Source organism: Salvelinus alpinus, chromosome 9, assembly GCF_045679555.1.
Source record: "Salvelinus alpinus chromosome 9, SLU_Salpinus.1, whole genome shotgun sequence".
NCBI lineage: Eukaryota > Metazoa > Chordata > Actinopteri > Salmoniformes > Salmonidae > Salvelinus > Salvelinus alpinus.
Genome location: NC_092094.1, coordinates 86,250,939 through 86,265,755, shown reverse-complemented (window position 1 = coordinate 86,265,755; position 14,817 = coordinate 86,250,939).

The following is a 14,817-nucleotide window of genomic DNA, read 5'->3' as shown; positions in this document are numbered from 1 at the left end:
CTCTGATCTGGCGGACTCACTAAACACTTGCCTCATTTGGAAATTATGTCTGAGTGGTGGAGCGTGCCCCTGGCTATCTGTAAATTTAAAAAACAAGAAAATGGTGCCGTATGGTTTGATTAATACAAGGAATTTGAAATAATGTATACTATACGGACTACCTCCAATGATGTCCAGTTTTAATAAAAGTTAACTACTTCAGTGGAATTCCAGACTAACTCGTCATTAGCAGCGGATAAGATCCCCAAATGTGGGAAATTACCCCAGAACATCTGTAAGTTGCTCTGGCCCTGGAGCTACTAGCAAGTGAAGGCTCCCCTAAGCCGTCCCGACTACGGTCTGGAGGCGAGGCAGGAAAGGTAAAATTGGGGTCTTGTCCGGGATTTATCCTGCCTGCATCGGTGAGTTATTCACATGGAATATCAAAAGAGAAATCAAAAAACATTTTGAATTGGACTTTCGAGAGCTAACGGCTAACAAAGTTAATCATCATTGTGTCACGTCCTGACCATAGTTCTTCTGTGTTTTGCTTGTTTAGTGTTGGTCAGGACGTGAGGTGGGTGGGAATTCTATGTTGTGTGTCTAGTTTGTCTGTTTCTATGTTCAGCCTAATATGGTTCTCAATCAGAGACAGCTGTCTATCGTTGTCCCTGATTGAGAATCATATATAGGTGGCTTGTTTTGTGTTGGGGATTGTGGGTGGTTGTCTTCTGTCTTTGTGTTCTGCACCAGATAGGACTGTCTCGGTTTTCACATTTGTTATTTTGTATAGTGTTCACGTTATTGTCTCTTCTTTATTAAATCATGTTGAACACTAGCCGCGCTGCATTTTGGTCCTCTCCTTCATCCCAGGAAGAAAGCCGTTACACATTGTCTAAGTAGTGGCTGACGTTCTAGCTAAAGTTGTGAAATGGCGGCTACACACAGGAAATCTGTTATATTGAGAAATAATTAGCCTTGGATTCGATGTGCTACTCGAACCCATTAATGTCGCTAAATACAGTGAATGAAGAAAGCCAATCACAAATCTCATTTGCAGACTGGATGAACGAATTTGATGTTGCAAATGCTAACAGTAACTGCAATCCATTAATGCCAAGTTCAGATGTAGCTAGTATGGCTGATTCATGCCGTGAGTCAAAGACGTCTTCTCAACGGCCAAGGAGAGAAACTAATCCATTCAAGTCTCGTGTAAAAAACGGAAATGTGGGTGACAGTGGAATCGAATCACAGCTAAGTCACAACCAAAACTATGCCAGCTGGCATGATAGATGCTCACCTAAAAATGCTATCTCTGTAAATGTGTTTCAGCCAACTACTGAAATGCTGTATATTCCATGCACTAACCCTTTCAACTCTGCCAACCACATACTCTATGCAGCGAGTACCCCCGTAGATGCTGTTTACTCCCATTACCCACACAGGATTCCAGCAGCTCTGCCCTCCCCTCCAGTCATGCCTCCTGTGGAAAACCACCGCTCACAGTCGTAGGACAGCCATGGATGTATACGGAATGATGCTCTGCCCACTGAAGGTAATGAAATCTACTGTTATGAAAACGAACAGTCTCGCCCCTGGCGAGCAAGACCCAGTTCCCATGGCAGGCAGCCCCGGCATGCACATTATGATATCTCATCTGACAGTGAGGATGAATACGCTACTCAGACGGAGAGGATCACCACACTACGACCAGGTCAGTTTGATGGTTCAGGCTCATGGTAAGAGTTCTTACATCGCTTTGAGAGCTGTGCTAGAGCTAATCACTGGTCAGGAAGGACAATGTCAGTCCAGCTGAGATTCTGTTTAGTGGACGATGCAGGGGCTGTGGTCCACAAGAATCCTAGGTCTTCCCATTGGGACTACTCACGCATAGTGGGGGAGGTGAACTCGGCATACGGACCAGCATCGGAGCATGCAGCTGCCATTGGCATTGAGGCAGAGACTGCGCAAACCAGGTGAATCACTGCATGTATTGAGAGATGACATTTATATGAAAGTATCCATTGTGTATGCAGATCGCTCTGAGGCAGAACAGGGCTCCATCAGTGTGGAGGTCTTCACTAACGCCATGGGAGATGCCGGCATTGTGCAGAAGCTACTGGAGAAGCGTCAAACGCTCATTTGCACGAGCATACGAAGTCGCCCACAGGTACGAAACCACCGAGCGAGCAGCTAACAGTGTTTCTCAACTAATGCAGTCTGGTGTGCAGACTACAAGACTACAGAGCGGAGAGCCAGAGCAGCTACCTTACGGGAATGCAACGACCACAGCCACAATTAAGGCGAGAGTTGGACCACACCACCTGTAGAGTGGAGTCAGAAACCTCCAAAGTCCAGCTTCAAGCCACACAAACCAAAGACTGGTGAGTGCAGAAATACAAATTGGAACGAAATCAGATGCCACAACTGCCAAGGCATTGGACACATGGGGCACGGAGAAATGTGCTGCCTTGGTGCTGTTACGACACCATTCACCCAGACTTTAAACCTCCACTCCAGCTACCAACTGTGTAGTCTCTGCAGGGCATTGGTACTGTAAATGTAAAAGTCTTTGGAGAAGTTAATCTTCCAATTCAGGTTGGTACCCGCACAGTGAGTGTCAACTTCCTCGTTGTAGATGAGGCGGAGTACGCGGAAGCCATCCTCGGTCATCCATTCCTGGAGCAGTCACGGGCACGTCTTGATTTCGGCAGCCAGAGGATTGTGCTGTTTGGTGAACAGGTGCCCTACTTCAACCTGAAGAACAGACCGAAGGTGCATGTTGTAAGAATAGCACGCACAGCCATTCTCGAATTGGGGTGTGAGTACATTTTGCCGGGGAACGCACACTTCCGTGAACCTGTCAGAGGCGACGTGGTGCTAAGCCCAACTAAAGGATTAATTGAAAAGCATCGTCTACTGGTGGCACTGGTTGTGGTTGACGCACAGGCCAATCATCAAACCCCCATCAGGCTCTACAACCTAGGAACAGATTCAGTGAAAGTAAAGAAGAGCGCTATCGCCGGATTCCTCCAGGCAGCAGATGTTGTTCAGCCCACTGATACTTCTTCCATGTCACCACAAACTAGTCTTGTCTCCCCAGCGGTTCCTGATCACTTACAGTTGGTGTATACTGAAAGCTATACTGTGCAAAGTGCAGACGAACGTTGTGGGCTGGCTCCTTAGTGCCTACGGAGATGTCTTCTCTACTGGACCCACTGATCTTGGTTGCGCTAGTCTTGTACAACATGACATTCAGACGTTGCCTGGGCTTCCTGTGAAGCAGCACCTGCGCCGGATGGCATTCGAAAAGCAGCTCAATGCAGATCAGCAGATCCAGCAATGTCTTGAAACTGGAGTAGCCTCTCCAAGCCACAGCAGCTGGACTTCACCAATAGTCATGGTACGCAAAAAGAACCAGACATACCGTCTATGTGTGGACTACAGGGCTCTAAATGAGCGTAGTGTTAAGGATGCATATCCTCTTCCTCGTATCCAAGACACTCTAGATACCCTGTCGACGCCAAATGGTTTACCACTTTGGACTTAGCGTCAGGCTACTGGCAGGTAGAGCTTACTCCCAGAGCCCGTAAGGCGGCCGCTTTCTGCAGCAAGAAGGGCCTCTTTGAGTGGAATGTGATGTCTTTTGGGCTCTGCAACGCACCGGCGACATTTCAACGTCTAATGGACCGCGTCCTGGCTGGAATGCAATGGGAGACCTGCCTAGTATATGTAGATGACATCATCATCCTGGGAAGGGATGACATGGAGATGCTCCAACGCCTCGCACAAGTGTTCGATTGGCTACGCCAAGCCAACCTGAAATTGAAACCCTCCATGTGCTGTCTCTTCCGCCGACAGGTAACCTACCTTGGACACATCGTTTCCGAACACGGCATTGCCACAGATCACCAGAAAATTCTGAAAGTCCAAGAATGGCCCCAGCCTACCTGCGTTTCAGAAGTCCGTCAGTTCGTCGGCCTGGCCTCGTACTACCGACGATTTGTCAAAGATTTTGCTGCTGTAGCCAAGCGCCTTCATGAGCTCACAAAGAAGCATGCTCGTTTCCGGTGGACGCAAGAGTGCCAAGACGCGTTCAAAGAATGAAAGAAGCTACTCACCACCGCGCCCGTCTTGGGCTATCCACTCGACAGCAGCAACTTCGGCTTTGGAGCCGTCTTGTCCCAAATGCAGGATGGTGAGGAACGCGTACTAGCATAGCGGAAGTGCAGCGTGACTTAGCTGATTATGCTGTGGAAGCTACTTCTCTGGAGCTCTGTTCAGTGGGGGTAGGGGAAGACCCCAGCATACAGCCTGTACTCCATGGAGCTTCTGGAGCTGCCGTCGACGTGGAGTCGGGTCATCGGGAGTGTGAAGGTAACACGCCGGACGTGGAAAAGATTTGCCTCACCAACGCAAGTAACACTGTTCCATTGGACAGTGTTCCATTGGACTACTGAGAAATTATGTCAAGCTCAGATGGCTGACTGATATAGGCCCCGTCAAGAGATGGCTCGAGGAAGGACAGGAATGCCCATCGTGGGGAGATGTGTCGCCTTTCGGGCCAGCGACTAAGGCCTATTGGAGCCAGTGGAAGAGACTGTATGTCAAGGACGGCATTCTTTTACAGCGCTTCTACTGTACCGAAGGCGCAGTGTTTTACCCACAGATACTCCTACCTCTTGTGTTCCGGACGGACATCATGAAGCAGATGCATGACGGCCCAGTAGGCAGTCACTTTGGCGTAGAACACACACTTGCCCGGCTGCAGACAAGATACTCCCGGCACCGAATGAGAGAGGTTGTCACACTATGGTGTCATACATGTACCAGCTGTGCCGCTAATGTCAGACCTCCGAGGAAGCCCCAAGCACCTATGGGCACTGACCGCGTGGGAGTAACCATGGAGAGGATCGCCATTGATCTCATGGGCCCCATGAATGAGACAGAACGCTACAATCGCTACATATTGGTGGTTCAAGACTATTTCACAAAGTGGGTGGAAGCCTACCCTCTGCCAAACGATCAAGCCGTGACAGTGGCTGAAGTTCTGACAGCTGAATGGGACACTCCACAGCGATCAAGGCTCCAAATTCGAGTCTGAAGTCTTCCAAAGAATGTGAACAGTTAGGAATCTAACAGATGGTCGCACAACCGCTTTCAGACCGCAATCAGACGGGCAAGTCGAAAGATTTAATGCCACTCTGTAGAAGATCTTAGCCATCACCACAGAAAGTTGTCATTGGGACTGGGACCTCATGATTCCATTCGGCGTGATGGCCTATACTTGTTTACTTCAAATCAAATCAAAGTTTATTTGTCACGTGCGCTGAATACAACAGGTGTTGACCTTACAGTGAAATGCTTACTTACAGGCTCTAACCAATGGGTAAAAAAAAAGGTATTAGGTGAACAATAGGTGGGTGAAGAAATAAAACAACAGTAAAAAGACAGGCTATATACAGTAGCGAGGCTATAAAAGTAGCGAGGCTACATACAGACACCGGTTAGTCAGGCTGATTGAGGTAGTATGTACATGTCGATATGGTTAAAGTGACTATGCATTTATGATGAACAGAGAGTAGCAGTAGTGCGAAAGAGGGCGCTGACAGAGATGGCCGCCTCGCTTCGCGTATCTTAGGAAACTATGCAGTAATTTGTTTTTTTCTGTATTATTTCTTACACTGTTACCCCAGGAAATCTTAAGTCTTATTACATACAGCCGGTAGGAACTATTGGATATAAGAGCAACGTGAACTTACCAACATTATGACCAGGAATACGACTTTCTCAAAGCGGATCCTCTGTTTGATCCCAGCAGGCCCAAAACAACGGCGCCGCAGAAGAGTATACTACTTGCCAATGTCCAGTCTCTTGACAACAAGGTAGACAAAATCCGAGCAAGGGTTGCCTTCCAGAGAGACATCAGAGATTGTAAAATTCTCTGTTTCACGGAAACATGGCTCACTCGGGATACGTTATCAGAGTCGGTACAGCCACCTGGTTTCTTCACGCATCACGCCGACAGAAACAAACATCTCTCTGGTAAGAATAAGGGCGGGGGTGTATGCCTTATGATTAACGAGTCATGTGTGATCATAACATACAGGAACTCAATTCCTTTTATTCACCTGACCTAGAATTCCTTACAATCAAATGCCGAACGCATTATCTACCAAGAGAATTCTCTTCAATTATCATCACAGTCGTGTATATCCACCCCCAAGCAGACACCTCGAAGACCCTGAAAGAACTTCATTGGACTCTATGTAAACTGTAAACCACATATCCTGAGGCTGCATTTATTGTAGCTAATCTGAAAACAAGGCTCCATAAATTTTATCAGCATATCGAATGCGCGACCCGGGCCGGCAAAATCCTGGATCATTGTTACTCTAACTTCCGCAACGCATACAAAGCCCTCCCTCGCCCTTCTTTCGGGCAAATCTGACCACAACTCTATTTTGTTGCTCCCAGCCTATAGACAGAAACTAAAACAGGAAACGCCCATGCTCAGGTCTGTTCAACGCTGGTCCGACCAATCTGATTCCACGCTTCAAGATTGCTTCGATCACGTGGACTGGGATATGTTCCGGATAGCGTCGAACAACAACATTGATGTATACGCTGATTCAGTGAGTTTATTAGCAAGTGCATCGGTGATGTTGTACCCACGGCGGATAATAAAACCTGCCCCAACCAGAAACCGTGGATTGATGGCAGCATCCGCGAAAAACTGAAAGCGCGAACCACTGCTTTTAATCAGGGCAAGGCGCCCGGAAACATGACCGAATACAAACAGTGTAGCTATTCCCTCCGCAAGGCAATCAAACAAGCTAAGCGTCAGTATAGAGACAAGGTAGAGTCGCAATTCGACGGCTCAGACACGAGAGGTATGTGGCAGGGTCTACAGTCAATCACAGACTACAAACAGAAAACCAGCCCTGTTGCGGACCCTGATATCTTGCTCCCAGACAAACTAAACAACTTCTTTGCTCGCTTTGAGGACAATACAGTGCCATCGACACGGCCCGCTACCAAAACCTGCGGGCTCTCCTTAACCGCAGCCAACGTGAGTAAAACATTCAAACGTGTTAACCCTCGCATCCCTAGCCGTGTCCTCAGAGCATGCGCAGACCAGGTGGCTGGTGTGTTTACGGACATATTCAATCAATCCCTATCCCAGTCTGCTGTTCCCACATGCTTCAAGAGGGCCACCATTGTTCCTGTTCCCAAGAAAGCTAAGGTAACTGAGCTAAACAACTATCGCCCTGTAGTACTCACTTCCGTCATCATGAAGTACTTAGCAAAGGATCATATCACCTCCACCCTACCTGACACCCTAGACCCACTCCAATTTGCTTACCGCCCCAATAGGTCCACAGACGACGCAATCGCAATCACACTGCACACTGCCCTAACCCATCTGGACAAGAGGAATACCTACAGTTGAAGTCGGAAGTTTACATACACTTAGGTTGGAGTCATTAAAACTCGTTTTTCAACCACTCCACAAATTTCTTGTTAACAAACTACAGTTTTGGCAAGTCTGTGAGGACATCTACTTTGTAGATGGCAAATCTACAAAGTTTTGGCAAATCTCATGTGAGTGCATACCATCTATTGGCACAATGGACAGTTTTTAACATCTCGTCCCGTGTTTTATGATTCTGATTATCTGGACTTGTCCAGTGACTGCTGTGAAAGGACAGCTGACAACATAGGAAAGTCTGTGTGACAGCTTGGAAAGACAGCTGACCGGAGGGAATAGACCCCAATGGGGCTGTAATGGGCTAGCTACCCATGTTGGCAGTCTCCGACGCTGCTTCAGTATGTTGGAGACACCCGCTAAGTGCTACTGAAAGTCAACAAAGGAACATACCCCTAGAGCCTGCGAGAGCTGGGGCGCAAGATGGCTCAACGACTGATCACACGGCTACGGACCCAGGAATGGAAACGACTACGAGTAGGAACACAGCACATGAGACAACCATAACAGCAGCAGGACACACACTTCAGGTGTGCAGCTGTGGTTGGGAGAGAGTAACATCGGCAAGGGGGTTAAGGATCCATCAAGGGAGGAAAAGGTGCTTGGTAGAGCAGAGACAGGGACCTCGCATTGACCAGTACTTCTTACGAAGCAGCCAGTCAAATCAGTCGAATGAAGCACAGCGACGGGACGCAAACCAAAGTTCGCAGAGCATCAGCACCCCTGTAACGGAGGAGGATAACACAAGCACAGAAATGCCGGTGGATGAACTCACCCAACCACAGAGACCTCTAAAAGAGGAAAAGGTCAAAGGGCACAGACCGAGTGTGAAGTGGCCCAAAGCTGTTGAAAAGAGAGAGTGGGAAACAATCAACAACGACCTGACAAAAATCTTGGAACAACAGGTAGGAACAGCAGAGAAAAAGCTTGAAAGGATGGGAGACATTATCTACCACTACGGAGAAGAGCGCTTTGGAGTAAACGAAAGGAGAAGTGGCAAGACACCACCCGCGCCAGCCAAATCTAGGAGGCAGCAAGAGATCGAGATACTTGTCAGAGAGAGAAGGCAGCTGAGAAAGCAGTGGAAGAAGGCCTCTGATGCAGAGAGAGAAGGTCTCATGCTACTCCAAGCAGACATCAAATGTCGGCTGGCAACCTTGCGAAGAGCGGAAAACTTAAGGAAACTTCGTAGGAAGAAGGAACACTCAAGAACACGGTTCTATAAAAACCCCTTTAAGTTTGTCAAAGACCTCTTCGCAAAGGAAAAGTGCGGAATCCTAAAAACTCCAAAGCCAGAACTGGAAGAACATCTGGAAAAGGTCCACCAGGACACGAAAAGGCATGAGCAGATAATCATCCCACATGACATCCCACCTATTCAACCACCAGAATTCAATCTGGACACTGACCCTCCAAAATGGAAGGAAGTAGAGAACGTTGTCCGACGAGCAAGAGCGGCCTCGGCTCCTGGGCCTAATGGAGTACCATATAAGCTCTACAAGAACGCCCCGGATGTTCTACGCTTTCTTTGGAGGCTCATGAGGATAGTGTGGCAGAAGGAAATAATACCAAAGGCATGGCGAAGGGCTGGTGGTGTGCTAATCCCGAAAGAGAAGGATGCGACAGACATCAGTCAATTCCGACCAATCTCCCTTCTCAACGTCGAAGGGAAGATCTTTTTCAGTATAATAGCACAGAGGCTGTCCACTTACCTGGAAAGGAACAAGTACATTTTTATTTTATTTTTTTATTTCCCCTTTATTTAACCAGGTAGGCTAGTTGAGAACAAGTTCTCATTTGCAACTGCGACCTGGCCAAGATAAAGCATAGCAGTGTGAACAGACAACACAGAGTTACACATGGAGTAAACAATAAACAAGTCAATAACATGGTAGAAAAAAAGAGAATCTATATACAATGTGTGCAAAAGGCATGAGGTAGGCAATAAATCGAATAATTACAATTTAGCAGATTAACACTGGAGTGATAAATCATCAGATGATCATGTGCAAGAAGAGATACTGGTGTGCAAAAGAGCAGAAAAGTAAATAAATAAAAGCAGTATGGGGGGTGAGGTAGGTAAATTGGGTGGGTAGTTTACAGATGGACTATGTACAGCTGCAGCGATCGGTTAGCTGCTCGGATAGCAGATTTTTAAAGTTGTTGAGGGAGATAAAAGTCTCCAACTTCAGAGATTTTTGCAATTCGTTCCAGTCGCAGGCAGCAGAGAACTGGAAGGAAAGGCGTCCAAATGAGGTTTTAGCTTTAGGGATGATCAGTGAGATACACCTGCTGGAGCGCGTGCTGCGGGTGGGTGTAGCCATCGTGACCAGTGAACTGAGATAAGGCGGCACTTTACCTAGCATAGCCTTGTAGATGACCTGGAGCCAGTGGGTCTGACGACGAACATGTAGCGAGGGCCAGCCGACTAGGGCATACAGGTCGCAGTGGTGGGTCGTATAAGGTGCTTTAGTAACAAAACGAATGGCACTGTGATAAACTGCATCCAGTTTGCTGAGTAGAGTGTTGGAAGCTATTTTGTAGATGACATCGCCGAAGTCGAGGATCGGTAGGATAGTCAGTTTTACTAGGGTAAGTTTGGCGGCGTGAGTGAAGGAGGCTTTGTTGCGGAATAGAAAGCCGATTCTTGATTTGATTTTGGATTGGAGATGTTTGATATGAGTCTGGAAGGAGAGTTTGCAGTCTAGCCAGACACCTAGGTACTTATAGATGTCCACATATTCTAGGTCGGAACCGTCCAGGGTGGTGATGCTAGTCGGGCGTGCGGGTGCAGGCAGCGAACGGTTGAAAAGCATGCATTTGGTTTTACTAGCGTTTAAGAGCAGTTGGAGGCCACGGAAGGAGTGTTGTATGGCATTGAAGCTCATTTGGAGGTTAGATAGCACAGTGTCCAAGGAAGGGCCGGAAGTATATAGAATGGTGTCGTCTGCGTAGAGGTGGATCAGGGAATCGCCCGCAGCAAGAGCAACATCATTGATGTATACAGAGAAAAGAGTCGGCCCGAGAATTGAACCCTGTGGTACCCCCATAGAGACTGCCAGAGGACCGGACAACATGCCCTCCGATTTGACACACTGAACTCTGTCTGCAAAGTAGTTGGTGAACCAGGCAAGGCAGTCATTAGAAAAACCGAGGCTACTGAGTCTGCCGATAAGAATATGGTGATTGACAGAGTCGAAAGCCTTGGCCAGGTCGATGAAGACGGCTGCACAGTAATGTCTTTTATCGATGGCGGTTATGATATCGTTTAGTACCTTGAGCGTGGCTGAGGTGCACCCGTGACCGGCTCGGAAACCGGATTGCACAGCGGAGAAGGTACGGTGGGATTCGAGATGGTCAGTGATCTGTTTGTTGACTTGGCTTTCGAAGACCTTAGATAGGCAGGGCAGGATGGATATAGGTCTGTAACAGTTTGGGTCCAGGGTGTCTCCCCCTTTGAAGACGGGGATGACCGCGGCAGCTTTCCAATCCTTGGGGATCTCAGATGATACGAAGGAGAGGTTGAACAGGCTGGTAATAGGGGGTGCGACAATGGCGGCGGACAGTTTCAGAAATAGGGGGTCCAGATTGTCAAGCCCAGCTGATTTGTATGGGTCCAGGTTTTCCAGCTCTTTCAGAACATCTGCTATCTGGATTTGGGTAAAGGAGAAGCTGGGGAGGCTTGGGCGAGTAGCAGCGGGGGGGGCGGGGCTGTTGGCCAAGGTTGGAGTCGCCAGGAGGAAGGCATGGCCAGCCATTGAGAAATGCTTGTTGAAGTCTTCGATTATCACGGATTTATCGGTGGTGACCGTGTTACCTAGCCTCAGTGCAGTGGGCAGCTGGGAGGAGGTGCTCTTGTTCTCCATGGACTTTACAGTATCCCAGAACTTTTTGGAGTTAGAGCTACAGGATGCGAATTTCTGCTTGAAAAAGCTGGCCTTTGCTTTCCTGACTGACTGCGTGTATTGGTTCCTGACTTCCCTGAACAGTTGCATATCGCGGGGGCTCTTCGATGCTATTGCAGTTCGCCACAGGATGTTTTTGTGCTGGTCGAGGGCAGTCAGGTCTGGAGTGAACCAAGGGCTATATCTGTTCTTGGTTCTGCATTTTTTGAACGGAGCATGCTTGTCTAATATGGTGAGGAAGTAACATTTAAAGAATGACCAGGCATCCTCAACTGACGGGATGAGGTCAATATCCTTCCAGGGTACCCGGGCCAGGTCGATTAGAAAGGCCTGCTCGCAGAAGTGTTTTAGGGAGCGTTTGACAGTGATGAGGGGTGGTCGTTTGACCGCGGACCCGTGGCGGATACAGGCAATGAGGCAGTGATCGCTGAGATCTTGATTGAAGACAGCAGAGGTGTATTTGGAGGGCAGGTTGGTCAGGATAATGTCTATTAGGGTGCCCATGTTTACGGATTTAGGGTTGTACCTGGTGGGTTCCTTGATGATTTGTGTGAGATTGAGGGCATCAAGCTTGGATTGTAGGACTGCCGGGGTGTTAAGCATATCCCAGTTTAGGTCACCTAACAGGACAAACTCTGAAGCTAGATGGGGAGCGATCAATTCACAGATGGTGTCCAGGGCACAGCTGGGAGCTGAGGGGGGTCGGTAGCAGGCGGCAACAGTGAGAGACTTATTTCTGGAGAGATTCATTTTTAAAATTAGAAGTTCGAACTGTTTGGGCATAGACCTGGAAAGTATGACAGAACTTTGCAGGCTATCTCTGCAGTAGATTGCAACTCCTCCCCCTTTGGCAGTTCTATCTTGACGGAAAGTGTTATAGTTGGGTATGGAAATCTCAGAATTTTTGGTGGCCTTCCTAAGCCAGGATTCGGACACGGCAAGGACATCAGGATTGGCAGAGTGTGCTAAAGCGGTGAGTAAGGCAAACTTAGGGAGGAGGCTTCTGATGTTGACATGCATGAGGCCAAGGCTTTTTCGATCACAGAAGTCAACAAATGAGGGTGACTGGGGACATGCAGGGCCTGGGTTTACCTCCACATCACCCGAGGAACAGAGGAGTAGTAGGATGAGGGTGCGGCTAAAGGCTATCAAAACTGGTCGCCTAGAGCGTTGGGGACAAAGAATAAAAGGAGCAGATTTATGGGCGTGGTAGAATAGATTCTGGGCATAATGTGCAGACAGGGGTATGGAGGGGCGCGGGTACAGCGGAGGCAAGCCCAGGCACTGGGTGATGATAAGAGAGGTTGTATCTCTGGACATGCTGGTCTCAATGGGTGAGGTCACCGCATGTGTGGGGGGTGGGACAAAGGGGGTATCAGAGGTACGGAGAGTGGAACTACAGGGTCCATTGCAAACCAAAACAATGATAATGAAAACTAGCCTGAACAACAGTATGCAAGGCATATTGATATTTGAGAGAGACATACAATAAGGCATAAAGTGATTGCAGGTCTTGATTGGGAGAGCTTGCTAAAACAACAGGTAGGATAACAGCAGCAATAACAGGGTGCTAGTCTAACACAGCAACAACAGGTAAAAATGGCGACGACTAGGCAGAGAGGGTCGGATTAACTACACACAGATCCTGAGTTAAAGCACAGAGCCGACAGATAAAACACAAATAAACAGAATGGAGTACCGTGAATTAATGGACAGTCAAGCATGCATCAGCTATGTAGCCAAGTGATCATAGTGTCCAGGGGGCAGCCGTAGATGGAGCAGGGAGGCCTCCACTAAGCTAGCACGCGGCGTTTAAAGTTAGTAGCCCGGGGGGTGGTCTGCTCAGACGGAGGGGGTCTGCTCAGACGTGGTCGTGTCGACAGAGAATCCAGAGAATCCAAGCCGAATGGCGAAAGAGAGGTTGTGAATTGTAGAATTGTGTTTGCTAACTGGTGCTAGCTTCGTGGCAGTGGCGCTAACTGCGCTAGCTGCAAGCTAGCTGTGAGGATCAGAAGTAGTGGCTCAGGGATTACGGCAGGAATCCGGCGTTGTTGTCGAGAGACAGTCCGATGCTGGTAAATTGGTGAGTAATATCCAGGCTAATAACAGGGCTGGTGTCTGTGCAGAAGGTAAAAGCTACTAGCAGCGGCAAAAAAATGGCTAAATTAGCTTGTAGCTGATTTAGACCAGTTGTGATGGATTGGCAGGGCTCTGTGTCGGCAAAAAAAAGGTCCAGTCCAATTGGCAAAAGAGGTATTGTAGCCCAAGAATTCGCTGGTAGACCTCTTCGGCTAGCCGGCAGATGGGCCTAGCTCGAGGCTAGCTCAAGGCTAACTGGTGCTTGCTTCGGGACAGAGGTGTTAGCCAGTAGTAGCCACTCGGTTGCAGCTAGCTAGCTGTGATAATACGGTGTAATTGTCCAGAGCTTGCGTCAGGAATCCGGTGATGTGGTAGAGAAAAAGCAGTCCTATATGCTCTGGGTTGATATCGCGCTTGCAGACTGGCAGGTATTGGCCCGGTATTGAAGCTGGCTGTGTCCGAGTTAAGGGCGAAGACCGCAGCAGTGGCTAACTGACTACTAGCTAGTAGCTAGTTATCTGGCTAGCTTCTGATTGGGGTTACGGTTCTAAAGTATAAAAAAAATAGCAGGTCCGTACCACATTGGGTGAGGCGGAATGTAGGAATGTATATTCAGTTCCTAGATGGAAAGTGAAATTAAAATATATACGAAATGTATACGAAAAATACGAATACTATTTACACGGGACAGACAGGACAAAGACACATCCGACTGCTACGCCATCTTGGATTTACAGTTGATTACATTGATACATCTGTACAGAAAGCAGGCATTCCTGGTTTCTCTGGTTGCCTGGAACATACTAGTATGATTTGGCACCAGATCCACACAGCTAAGAAAGACAAGAGAGACCTCTATGTCATCTTCCTCGACCTGGCCAATGCCTTTGGCTCAGTTCCCCATGAACTCCTCTGGGAATCCTTCAACTTTTTCCACGTACCAGAACCCATCACTACACTGGTAAAGGCCTATTTCCAAGACCTGCAATTGTGTTTTACAACACCTGACTTCACAACAACATGGCAGCGCTTGGAAGTGGGCATAATGGCAGGCTGTACAATTTCACCTCTGGCCTTCACTATGGCCATGGAAGTCATCATCAGGGCATCGAGATGGGTGGTCGGCGGTGAGAGAACTAAGGAAGGGCTCCGTCTCCCACCTATCCGAGCATACATGGATGACATGACTACACTGACCACCACTGCAGCATGCACCAGGCGGCTACTTGCAAAACTGCAGGATAACATCAAGTGGGCCCGGATGAAAATCAAGCCAAGCAAATCTCGAAGCATCTCCATAGTCAAGGGACAGCTTAAAGATGTGAGGTTCTGCATTGGAGATGACCCGATACCAACGGTGTCTGA